This window comes from Phoxinus phoxinus, assembly GCF_949152265.1.
Source record: "Phoxinus phoxinus genome assembly, chromosome: 3".
In the NCBI taxonomy this organism is placed as follows: domain Eukaryota; kingdom Metazoa; phylum Chordata; class Actinopteri; order Cypriniformes; family Leuciscidae; genus Phoxinus; species Phoxinus phoxinus.
In genome coordinates, this window is record NC_136878.1 from 27,926,971 (window position 1) to 27,941,052 (window position 14,082).

General features: G+C 41.3%; 1 long non-coding RNA gene across 1 annotated transcript in view; it reads right to left on the reverse strand.

The window, feature by feature from the left end:
- Nucleotides 1-713: 713 nt before the first annotated feature.
- LOC306995243 overlaps nucleotides 714-14,082 on the reverse strand; it is a 43,136-nt gene continuing 29,767 nt past the window's right edge. Inside the window, exon 3 of the long non-coding RNA XR_013796825.1 lies at nucleotides 714-1,305. This is a non-coding gene — a long non-coding RNA (uncharacterized lncRNA). The remainder of the gene's footprint in view (nucleotides 1,306-14,082) is intronic.

Consider the following 14,082-nt stretch of genomic DNA (forward strand, 5'->3'; position numbering starts at 1 on the left):
TTGGAGGACAGGGAACTACTTTTTAACTCTTCATCATGTTCCTCAAACCATTCCTGAACAATATGTTCCCACAGAAGGTGCGTTATCCACTTCCACCAGGAAACAATTGGGCTGTACCTGGTCCGCAACAATCTTTAGGTAGGTGGAATGTGTAAATGTACATCCACATGATTGGCCAGACCCAGGGTTTCCCAGCAGAACATTGCCCAGAGCATCACTTTCCCTCCACCGGCTTGTCCTTGTCCCACTGTAGATCCTGATGCCATCACTTCCCCAGGTAAATGGTGCACACGCACATGGCCGTCCATGTGTTGTAAAAGAAAACGTGACTCATCAGACCAGGAGACCTTCTTTCAGAATACCATCTGATTAATCTTTTGCAATATCACTTTAATTAACAAAAGCCAGATCCTTAAGGATGCCATTCTTCAGGAAGTTACATTATTTTAGGTGGGAAAACAAAAGCAAAAATGACTAATAATGGATTTAATGAATTTTGTGATGTTTTTTAGTATTAGATTATTTTTTAGTAATTTAGTATTAGTTGGCACTCTTTAAAAAAAGTCCATACATTTCAGAATGGCAAAATATATCTTCTTTTTCTCTCTTACTGAGCAATGGCAATAACATTAGCTCTTTATTTCCTGTTAGGTGTCCTGCTAAATTTCTTTCCATTGTTTGAATATTCAAGCTATAATTAATCAAGTTCAAGTGTATGAATGTTTTTTATTTAAAGAGCACATAGGTGTTGCATAACAGGAATTACACATTAAATACTAAGACAAACATGTAAATTTTTTCAATTAAAATTGTTATGCTAATTATATAATTTAGCATGAAATAATATTTTATTCAATAAAAAAAAACAGAATAGTGTTTTAAAAAACGTCACTAGTGATCTCAGGCTATCCTCACACATGTGAAAATTATCACTTTTTTTCACACTGAGTAGAAAATAAATGTGCATGTAATTATTCAACTGAGCTCATACCATGTAAATCCTCTACGGAAATGATTAATTTCTAAGGATTATTAATTACCTATGACCATCTTCTAAAATAGCATCTTTTGACATTTGAATGAATGAAGGCTTCCAGTGACTCACAGACTGTATGTGCACGAACAGAGCCAAAGAAAATGAAGGAATAAAAAAAAAAAAGGAGTGACACTGGAGATAAATGAGCTTCCTTTCTTCAGGCTGAGAAATGAGTGTGGAGTCAGAGAGGAGTAGGACGTTCCATCCCACACGTCAGCCAATCAATGCCTTCACAGAGAGATCGGCGCTGTCTGCTTCTGTACGGCTGGCTGATGGGACAAATGAGCTTTTGAATGATGACGAACAAGTGAAAGACACGTCCGCATTCAGCCGGCTCATGGCCAAACCTTAGCAATAGCTGCCCGGAGACTGTCTACTGTTAGACAGTCATGAAATTGTTCGCAAATGTAAAGCAGTTATATTAACTTGGCCAGTACCTGTTTTTTTATTTGGCTGACAAAGAACATTCCAACAGGACAGGCCTTACATATAGCCAAATACAGGCTCTTATAATATTACCTAGACTTTTTTTATCATTAGAAACTATATTTTTTTCTAACAATATTCCTCAGCCAGTGCTGTTAAAATCATATCATTTTTCAGTAACAGTATTATGTACAAACAGAAGCTCAATAAGTATCACATTTCAATGTGTTTTTAAGAACAGAAAAAGGATTTCGTTTTACAATGCTTGTCCCAGATTTGTCTTGTGCTTACACACATCTCAGAGAACATGTCTGTTCATTTCTCTTGTAAAAAAAGAAAAAAGTATTGTATCGAATAGACCACAAGGTCAAGAGGGGGCAGCCAGATATGGTGTGTTAATGGGACCAGGAAAGGTGGAATTAGTTTTAATGTTTCACATGCTAATATTTTTACAGTCTCCCACAGTTTTGTATTACATGACACTGTAGAGGAGGAGGAGGGGGTGGGGGTGGTCACCTTTCAGATATTGAAACCTTATGAACACTGCTGTCAGTGTTCCAGCTCCATGTCTGCTTGAATGGAGATGCACATGCAGCTTTCTCTCACTCTTTCTCTTTCAGTGGTTATTTTATGTCCAGATGCAGCCGGGTGAAAATGTTAATATGTTTTCGAGTGCAGAGGGGATGAGGGTGCAAATCTGTTTTAGGAAACAGAGTCTTGTTTGCACAAAACAAAGAGGGTGTTTAAGTGCTGATAAGAACATGTGGCAGTATTAACAGAGAATACGTTTTTCATATAGGAAATTTCCATGAACTGAAGAACGGGCTGGTCTGAGATGGAAAATGTTAGCTTTGTGTAGATGATAAACAGCAAGTGTGCCACATCAGATGAGCTCCAGCCCATTATTGTGATATTGCAAAATATAATTAATATATTATCACAAAAACTCAGTGTCCAAAGTTTACTACACCTGCCAAAAGCAGATAAATTGAGATAAATTTACAATCCAAAATATTTATATTATATTCGACCAACAAAAGCTGAAACACTGGGGTATGTATCTATATATAAACACACACACACAGACTATCAAGAGGTTAACAAGGCAAAGGTGAGACTGATTAATTACTATGGTGATTAACAAGGGTAACTAAGGAAACCAAAGCCACTTGAAGGCACGCCTGCAACTGTGGCCGGAAAAAGTGTAACACCTGCTAACACTGCGGTACGCGGGTTAGAAAAAAGGCCTTTTTTATTGATGTCATTTTAGATTGATCTATGTCTAGTGTGCACTGAAAATCTATAAGATAAGTCATGGACAATTGCGTGACAGGTAGCATTCAGTTTACGGCACTTCTCATTCATTTCTATGATATCTGCAAACAGTGTTTGACTGTCGCACAACTCTTAAAGGACAAGTTCGGTATTTTACACTTAAAGCCCTGTTTACAGATCGTATCTGATGAAATAGAACGGTTAAGATTAAAATTTGGACACATGCTGCTGTCGCGAGAATTTTAGGTTTATTTAGGACCTATTTTGCCAAACGTGTCACACCAGTGATTCTTCCGTTGAGAGCTTGAATAATAGACACTCAAGCGGCGGAGTAATACCGCACCTCACACAGCACATTCAATACAAGTCATGGAGTTGGACAAAAACTACGATAAAACCTGTTGGAATGCATCTTTTTCAGCTATTTTTTTTGGGACCGTATCAGTGAACACCCCTGACCACTCGGTGAGTTTCACGTCTTTGTAAACGAAAGTTTAATGTGTTTTAGGAAGGAATCTTCCAGTGGCCATAGACAACCATTGTGGGGGTGAGGGGGGAAAGCGATATAAACCTAAAATTCTCGCGACAGCAGCATCTGTCCAAAGTTTAATCTTAACCGTTCTATTTCATCAGATACGATCTGTAAACAGGGCTTTAAGTGTAAAATACCGAACTTGTCCTTTAACAAATTAAATGACTTGAAGGCTGTAATATGATTGGTTGTCAGTGCACATGTGATCCAAGTTGGTCGTTGTGCTCTTTCCAATGGTAAAGCGGAGGACCCTCGTATCCATAGATAGCCATAAGGCTAGATGTCTTAAGGCGGAGTCTCGAACGGCATCACCGGCGGCCATCTTGTCACAGGGAAGCTTTCTGGCGAGCTCTGTGGTATCTGAAGTAAGGTGAGTGATCAGCACTAACACAAATACTCTTATCTCGCTGAAATCTTGACGGATTTACAAACGGTTTGGTTTCTTACAAACGTTATTAACGTGGCTATAATTCTGGATGCTTGAACATGCTGAAATATATAGTATTATAATTATTCATAAGTATGCAGTGTCATAACTACATCTCTGACGTTTATAACAAACCAACCCGTTTGAAAATCGGTAGAAAATTTAGCAAGTTATGGTTGTTTAAAAAGTACATGCACCATTAAAACACAATGTTACGAGTGAGCGAGCCCCCTGTGGCAAGATGGCCACCGTGTGCGGACGTCAACCTCCATTGGCCAGCAGCGCGGACGAGACATCTAGCCTTTATTATATGATATCTATGCTCGTATCTCCCAATAATAAGACCATCTCTGAAGGAAACAAAGTCAGACAGGAACTAAACACAGGAAGTGAAAAAAATTTAAAACAATAGAAACAGCAAAACACTTCAAAATAAAGGTCCACATTTTAAAACCAAGGAACACAAATCCAGTGAACATGTAACAACAATGGGACAAAAATAATACTAAGAATTTTTTTTTTTTAATGACTTTAAATGAAATATTTAATGAAAAAAAAAAATGTTTCTCACATCTGGAGAAAAATAATAATAATACAAATTATATATATATATATATATATATATATATATATATATATATATATATATATATATATATATATATATATATATATAAAATAAATACCAAAAACAGCTTGTGAGACAATGAGAAAAGGAAAAAGAGAGAAATAGAGCCAGAAAGCAAGAGAGAGCAGGAGACAGGCAGATATTTCATCTATCCTATCCCTGTTAACGCTCCTGCAGCTCAAGAAAGCAGTCGATCATAAACAGATAGCTCTGCGTCAGTGAGAAATAATCTTCATGCATACCTTTCCCTGAGATAACACAGCAAAGCACAAGAAAAGTCCTGTCTGTTAAGTATGATTTGTTTAGAGAAATACATGCAGTGTTGCCAGATTGGAAATGTCCAATATCGTCCCAGAAGCTCAAAATTATCGTATTTGGAAGAAAATGATCGTACACGAGTCAAACGTACAGAATACATCTATTTATCTTCTAGACCAACAACTTTTTGACACGACATGCAACAGTACTTTATTGCTAAATTATCAACCTCAGCGATGATCAAGCGCCGCGGCAGGAACTTTTTATTTTCTTATTTTTTCCCTTGCAAAACATAAAGAGATGACATGTTTATGATATACAACTTTGTATAGAAATATACAAAAGGAACGATAACTTATAAATGCTCGTGAGAGAGTCTCATTCTCCACAATGATTGGTCGAGAGGACGCAATATATAGAATGTACAATCTATAACCAATGAGTATAGAAGACCTATGCCCTATAACGACCATTATTTGAAGTGTTTGAAGGAATTTTTTTCATTATTGATTGTACATCGTACAGAGGTCAAATTTATCGTACAAATACAATAATTATCGTACGTCTGGCAACACTGAATACATACACTCTTGTTGAGGATATTCATATTTAGGACTCAGGGGCTACAATCCTTGTATTCTCCAGCACAAAGATCATTTCTATATCATTTGCTTGATTATCAACCGCCATGACTGTGAATGAAAGCTTGTGTCCGCACTTAATTTTTGTTTTACAGTCAGGGTCCTTAATTCAGAAAAGTTGATCCATGTTTGAAAGCTACAAAGCAGCTCAAGTTCACAAAACGCCGACCATCTGATTAGACACATGTTGAAGTCATTGCTGTTGACTTCCACTCCATCCAAGAATTGCATCAAAGAGACGCTGACAGTCCTCATATAACATAATCCTTGGCAGGTGGAAATAAAACAACAGATCTGGCTCAACTATGGGTCCTATGTGGTGAAGAGAGAGAGAGAGAGAGAGAGAGCGAGAAAGAAAGAAAGAAAGAAAGAAAGAAAGAAAGAAAGAAAGAAAGAAAGAAAGAAAGAAAGAAAGAAAGAAAGTGAGAATGAAACTGTTAACTCCCGCAATGGAGGTGTTTATGCATAATGATAGTAGTTCATAAAGCTAAACTGTAATTTAAACAGTCTTATTTTTTGAAGAATGACCCATATGGGTTGATGACAAACGTTCAACTTCAATTTCCTAAGAGAATAATCAAATAAATCATTAAGACGACATGTTTAACTGATTGGTATAGAGGACATTGGTGGATAATCAAGTGACATTATTTTGTGCACATTCGTCCTCAACCATCAAATCACAAACACAGATGAAATGGACAGTCACAAATTTGTGAGATGGTCCTGTTTGTCAGTCACATGATAAAGAAGTAGGAAAACTAATCATGACCAAAGGAGTGAAAGGTTATGCTGAAGCAATTAGACCTTGGTGGTGGTCCATGAGTCGGCCCATAAAACAAAAGATCTAAACCAGACACAGAAAGCAGGCACTGTGTTACAAAAGGAGGAAAGATGAGTCAAATAATTTGTCACTGTTGAAAAGCATTGAGCTGAAGAGGTCTAAATCAATTTTCACAGCCTCCAAAAAAGGGCACCCGGTATTTTATATGTAAAAATGGCTAATCCTATTTGGCTAATCCTGGCATGCTTACCCAGATTTTATTAGACAGTGATAAAACAGAATATTATTGGCCTAAAACATGTCATGTGCACATGTGTTAGGTGCTGTTAGGGTTACAGTCTCTATGTTATCGCCAGTTAGCTTGTAATTGGAAAACCATGTTTCTGAAGGAAGTGAATGATATCAAAGCAAACTGAACAAAACTACAAAATCAAGACCAAAATTACATCATGGCACATGCAGGCCTTATAAAATGTCGCCATTTGGCAATAGCAAAAATGTTTTATGACAAAATGCTATACAGTGTTTTAACAGGGTTGAAGAGGCATAAAAGGTTTAAATCATTTATGTGTTCTTTCCTCTTTGCTGTTCCTCACAAAGACTTGATTTCACATTTTACAGCTAAATCAGGCACTCAGATGTACAGTATGACATTGATCACTGTAAACACTCAAAATAATGAATTGGCTAACAAATTAAACAAATTAGTTCAATCAAATTAACTTTTATGAGAATTTAGAACTTTCTTTTTCTTTTGAGTTCACAAAACTGACACATTTTAAGTAATCTGAATTGTTTCATTGCTTTGAGTTATGAATATCTTTTAATTAAGACTAACTTAAATTTAACTTTGCCACGACACTCAAAATGGAGAGTAAATGTTAAGTTTTCTATAATGTTTTTTTTTGTGCAATGTAAATGAATGAATTAATGCTAGAAGAGTTTGTAATGATGTTTTTTTGGAGGGTTATGTTCTACATTGTCATACTCATTCAGCAATTGCTATGCTATAAAAGCATTGTGTTATCAATTAGCAAGTTTGCATTTATTGAATAAGCTATAGCAGACATGTTTCCATTGCTAAAAATATTTAATTTGAGATTACATGACAATTTTAAGTTAAATGTATGAATTAGCTTACTCGAATATTACAAGTTAAGAGTATTTAAACTGTACGAGTACAAAATAAAAATCTGCAAGTTCTGCTTCTTGCACTGATTTTCCTAATGTAGAATTTTGTGATGTTACTGATTTAGTTTTGCCAATTTATTCGGGTTTACAGTGTATTGGGGGTTATTTAGCCAATAATATGATTGATTTTTATATAAATCTAAAAAAATATATACGTTGATTAATTTTTTTTTTATACTTTTATTCAGCCATATTATGTCATATATAAATGCTGTTCTTTTAAACTTTCTATTCATCAAATAATCCTTAAAAAATATATACCATGGTTTCTACAAAAATATTAAGCAGCACAATTTGTTTTACAACATTAATTGATAATGATAAGAAATTATTCTTGAGCAGCAAATCAGCATATTTTTCTGAAGGATCATGTGACACTGAAGACTCAGCTCAAGGAATAAAATACACTTAATAATTTTAAAACAGATATTTTAAATTGTAATATTTCAAATATTATTTGTACTAAGTTGTACTATTTTTGATCGAGTAAATGCAGCCTTGGTAAGCATAAGAAACTTCTCCAACACTAAACGTATATAAAATGATTAAAAACTATATAATAGTTTCATTTTTTTATTTTTTATAAATGTGCATGATTGGAAACAAATCAGTAGTTTATTCTGGGTGCGTTTTCACACAGTCCCTGTCAGTTTCAGAAACACAGTGACATAAACCAAAGCAAAGACTCGGATGTAGAAGGTCAGTGACATGATCTCAAGGGGAAACATTCCCCACCGCGGTCCATTATAACCTTAATTTGGGTGTAAAGCTGACAAAGGCACTTTGGAGATTTATGTGCTTCTTTGTACTGTCGACTCCCATGTGTGCAGCCTGTTAAGATAGTGACTGGACAGGCTAGCTAAGACTTTTTAACACAGTCCACAGACACTTTTAATCTGCCTAACACTCACTTGTTTAGATTAGATCTGGCCTCCACACATGGAGAAAGCATAGAGGGCAATTAAAAACACACTCTATCCCTGCCGGTGGCCTTTTGCACTGGCAATGGCTTCCACACTTTTGAGCAGGGGCGCGTCTGCTAAACAGATAAAGCGTCGTTTAGCTTCTGTTACACTTTGCCCGCCATCAAGCAGAAGTTACACATCCGTCCACTTGAAGCGCCCTCTGTTTATTTGCTTATACAGCTTGGTAGGAGGCCATACGTTTGGTCGTTAAGACTTTGATTGCCACCTGCACCTGTCTCGGACAACGCTGTTTGTTACAAAGTCTGCTACTTCATTCGGAGCTGCAGGGGAACATCTGATGGGCGGGGAAGCGATAACTCTCTCTTACCGGTCTGTTTGAATCAGCCTTTGTACAAAAGATGGAGTGAGTGGCCGTAGGGTAATTCTATACCGCATTTACCTCCAAATGAAGCAGCAGGATGAAGTGAGTCATTTGGTTCAGATAAACAAATTTGTGCAAACCTCAGCTCTGCACGGCTCTGGCCTCAAATGTGTCTTACAATGCAGCGCAAGTACTTCAACATGATATGACCGATAGTAAACTGCTAGATAGTACTGGTTGTATTTATTTGAAGAGAGTGATTTACACAGTGAAAGCCATTTAATAAATTTTTTTTACTGTGTAATTCTTAGTTCTGAGTCTTAATCGTAGTCTCTAATCTTAGTTGGTCCTGTTGACATATGATTACCTCATAACCAAGACATATTACAAAGATCGGGTCTCGAAACGCATACCAGTAATTCTAAATGATCCCTTTTTTACATGCCTTCTACATCACTTCATATTTGTGGACTTTATTTCTTGAAATTGCAACTTCATATTTAACAGTTTATATGTCTTTACTCAATTACATGTTTTATTTTTTACTCGGACAAAATGGGCTTCCATTATGTCTGACAGCAAAATATGCAGAGAGCCATTTTGTATTAATCAAAATATTTATTGCAGCTGCAAAAAAGTGGTTATTTTTCTGGCAACATATTGTGATGTTTAAGTGGAACGCAAGTAAAAACAGGTCTGTTTTGTTTCCTTCATGGTAAGCCACGCCATGCTATGCCTGAGAGCACAAATCATTCTTGTCTTCCACGAGAGCCCAGCTATCTAGTGTAGGAAGATGCTGTAATGACATCTAAATCAGTGATTCTCAATGACTGCTGTTGTTTTAGCATTTGACTTGCTTCTGTTTTACTGCCAGACCGCTTTTGGCTCCGGATTTTCCTCTTCAGAGGCCAACAACATGCACCAAATGTTTCACATTATCGGTGTGAAAATCCCCCGATTCTTTCGCTTTTTTCCCTTACAAGTCCATACATCCGTGGAAACTTGATATTTCATATTTCATTCTGGTTTGTGGATGTCATCACGAGAGATGCTGGTTCACATGCAACTGGCCGCCTGAGTCCTTTGATCAGCCTGACCACGACTAATTACGAATGGAGAACAACTGAAAGAAATATCGAGAGATTTCATGGGAATTGGCGCAATGGCTGAGCTCCCTAATTCCAAACGGTCACTGAATGTCCATTGAAGAGTGTCTTTTCAAACAATGTAATGTTATGGTGTCAAATATAAAAGAAACAGCAACTCAGATGAACTGCATTAAAGTACTAAATTTGTCAATGTCAAATAAACATCACTTCACACAACAATTAGATTATTTTCTAAAAAAAGATCCAAATTGAAAGTGATCGCACTACAAAGGTGATCTGTCGAATGTGACTATTTGAGCTTATAACTAAAACCATGTCGAAACTTTGACCAGGAAAGGCGAACATATGTGATTCAGAGCATTCGAAATAAAAACCTGCAGCTCTGGAAAACAATATCCCTGAGCTGAGATATCAAGGGAAAGATGTAAAAGGAAATTTAAAGCAGCATAAATGTTCTGAGTGTTTAAGAGTGGTGCAAAGGTCCCAGGGGTCTCATCTGGCAAAGGCCTTTGTTCATAGGGCAGGATGTATCCAGCGAGATAGTTTCCTTTCCATAACATTCCTCGTCTCAGATGTGCTCCATTGTATGCTTGAGTTCCTTATCAATTTACTAAAAAACTACAGTCTTTATCTACACTTTAACCCAATTGGGATTCCAATATTCCTTAGAACGGACTGTACAAAAACGAAACCGGAAAAGCTAAACACGAGCAGCTGAAATGGCATGTTAGTCCACATAGTTTCTGTGAGGCATTTCTAAAAGGCTACAGATTTTTTTCCAGAAGAGATGCCAGGTCAAGCCTGGTCACAGCAGCAGGTGACTCAAGTGAGGTCATTATGTGGTCGTTAGGGTGATTTGAAACCAGCAAGCAACTGCTGGGTTCGGAGGTGAGAGCGGTCACACATCCCACAGGAGTGTTTTTGTTTTCATTCTGCTTTCTTTTTTTCCAGGGATGCTGTCTCACAACAGGTTTTTACATGCACATTATCTTCAAAAAGAAAGAAATTAGCAAAACCTGGCACTTTAGACAATGCGTTTGGCCTCTTATTGACAACAGTGATTCATGCCGTTTCAAAAATCCAAAGTTTGGAAGAAGTATTTTTCATAGACGTCTTAATCGACACAGCTACACTGCTGGTTTTGTCATCAGTGTTTCCATAATAAATCAGAAAATTACAAATTTGTGTCGTACTTTTGTTTCAAATGTTCACACGGACAAATGCAAAGCTTTTATGGATCCGTGAAACCCATTCTCCCATGTTTTGGCTGACTTTCCCAGGCCATACTGTGATCAGCCAGGATTCATCTTACATCTCTTTCTCCCCTCTGTTTGCAACAGGTTCACTGCCATAGAAAGCGAACTGTTCCACATTAAATCCTCCCAACTACCTGTCTGATAGTATGCCAGCTGAATCCCTCAAAGTCTGCCAGGTCTTCCCTGCAGGGCTGGAGAGCACAGAGAACGTCTCGGTTACGGATGTAACCCTCGTTCCCTGAGTAGGGAACGGAGACGTTACGTCGAAATGACGACGAATGGGGTTCGCTTAGAAGCCTATCCTCTTCGAATATTAATAAAACGAGCCAATGGCAAGCAAATGCCATGGGTCTGCTGAATTTGCATAGCGTAACTCCGCCCCACTGTGTGGGTATATAAGGAAGTGAGCCGGCAACATGCAGATATGTTTCTTCGCTGAAGGAGCCAAGGCTGAACTCGGCTGTTCCAGCGGTACAGCGGAAGTGGCAGGAAGACGTAACGTCTCCGTTCCCTACTCAGGGAACGAGGGTTACATCCGTAACCGAGACGTTCCCTTTCGTTGTCACTTCGAGTTACGTCGAAATGACGACGAATGGGGTTACCAGTCCAATCACGCCACCTCGGCTGTCTTCCAGTGCCCTGCGTAAGTCTGAGCTCCCTGTCGTGACTAGCACGGACGAAGGACTCCTACTTAACACAGGAATACCAAGGTACACTGGGAGCATATCTCAGTGGAATATGCAATCAGTGCCCGCCCGAAGGGGGGACTTAAGAATAACATATGACCCGGAGGGGGGTGCATACGGAAAACACTGGGGTGTCCAGCCCGTAGGGTGGAGTATTTCAACCCCAGGGGTGGCAGACTGGCTTGCCAAGGGAAAGACACATGCTCGAGAGAGGCTTACAGTGGAATACACACGTGGGGGTCGCCCAGAGGGGGAACCATGCACATGGTAGCACCTAGCCAACGCGAAAGCTGCCGGAGGCATAACTCTGGCGTTGACGTCAACAGCGCTGGAGGAACTCAGGGCTTATCAGGCTCACCTGAGGAATATCGCACGTATCCAGTCCGTGGAGTGGAATGGCGAGCAAGCGAAGACACCTGAGCGGGTCCTAGCACCGGCTGGTTGAAGCGAGTACACGGGAGGACACTGGCTCCACTCGGAGATTATAGCTATAATCTGGCGAATGTGTAGGGTGTCGCCCAGCCTGCAGCTCTGCAGATGTCTGTTAGCGAGGCGCCATGCGCTAGAGCCCAAGAGGAGGCCACACTCCGGGTGGAGTGGGCCGTCACACCAAGGGGGCACGGTCGACCTTGCTGCTGTTGTAAGCCAAAGCAATGGCGTCCACTATCCAGTGAGACAACCTTTGCTTGGAGAGAGCCTTTCCCTTCAGCTTCCCACCATAACAGACAAAGAGCTGGTCTGAGGTCCTGAAACACTGCGTTCTGTCTAAGTAAGCACGGAGTGCGCGTACTGGACAGAGCAATGCCAAGGCTGGGTCTGCCTCCTCCAGGGGCAGCGCTTGCAGGTTCACCACCTGGTCCCGGAAGGGAGTGGTGGGAACCTTGGGCACATATTCAGGCCGGGGTCTCAGGATCACGTGAGAAAAGGCCGGCCCGAATTCCGGGCACGCTTCGTCTACAGAAAATGCGTGCAGGTCCCCTACCCTCTTTATGGAGGCCAAAGCAACCAGGAGCCCTGTCTTAACTGACAGGAACTTAAGCTCCACTGATTGCAGAGGCTCAAAGGGAGCACTCTGCAGGGCATTTAGTACCACTGAGAGGTCCCAAGAGGGAACGAGAGGAGGGCGAGGAGGCTGTGTTCTCCTCGCTCCTCTCAGGAACCTGATGACCAGGTCGTGCTTTCCCACGGACTTACCATCAACTGCATCGTGATGTGCGGCGATAGCGGCAACATATACTTTCAGGTTGGAGGGAGACAGCCTTCGCTCCAACCCATCCTGCAGGAAGGAAAGCACGACACTGATCGGGCATGATCTGGGGTCTTCTGAGTGAGAAGAGCACCAAAGACGAAGAGGTTCCACTTCAACGCGTAGGCATGTCTAGTGGACGACGCTCTAGCGGAAGTGATGGTAGCCACCACCGCTGGTGGTAGGGTACTCAAACCTGCCTCGTCCCGTCCAGGAGCCACACGTGGAGGTTCCAAAGATCGGGACGAGGGTGCCAAAGGGTGCCCCGTCCCTGAGAAAGGAGGTCCTTCCTCAGAGGAATTGGCCAGGGAGGTGCTGTCGCGAGGAGTACAAGTTCTGAGAACCAGGTTCGGGTGGGCCAGTGCGGCGCAACCAATATGACCTGCTCCTCGTCCTCCCTGATCTTGCACAGGTCTGTGCAAGAAGGCTCACTGGGGGAACGCATACTTGCGGAGGCCCCGGGGCCAGCTGTGCGCCAGAGCGTCCGTGCCGAGCGTGCCCTCGGTCAGGGAGTAAAACTGGGCGCAGTGGGACGAGTCGTGGGAGGCAAACAGGTCTACCTGTGCGTCCCCGAACTGATCCCAATCAGCTGGACCGCCTGGGGATGGAGTCTCCATTCTCTCGGAAGAGGCTGAAGCCGTGAGAGCTCGTCGGCTGCACAGTTCAGGTCTCCCGGAATATAAATGGCTTGAAGCGACCTCAGATGCTTCTGACTCCATATGAGGAGGTGGCGGGCGAGTTGCGACATACGGCGGGAGCGTAGACCACCTTGTCGGTTGATGTACGCTACTGTCGCGGTATTGTCTGATGGGACTAGTACGTGCTGGTTCTTGAGCAGCGCCCGGAAGCGGTGCAGAGCGAGACGTACTGCCAGCAACTCGAGGCAATTGACATGCCATAGGCGGTGGGGACCTGTCCAGGAGCCCGCGGCAGCATGTCCATTGCACATGGCGGCCCAGCCCGTGGAGGAGACATCCGTTGAGACAACAACATGCCTGGAAACTCGTTCTAAGGGCACTCCGGCCCGAGAAAGCTGAGATTCGTCCACGGGGATAAGGTCTGATGGCAGGTCGGAGTAACTGGTACTCGGAACGTGCCCTGACGCCATGCCCACCTCGGGACTCGATCGCAAAGCCAGTGCTGAAGCGGTCTCATATGAAGCAATCCGAGCGGCGTTGCCGCGGCTGCAGATGCCATATGCCCCAGGAGCCTCTGAAAAAGTTTCAGTGGAACCGCACTCTTGCCCTCAGATTGTCTCAGGCAAGTCAGCAGTGACTGCGCGCGCGCGCTCGTAAGCTGC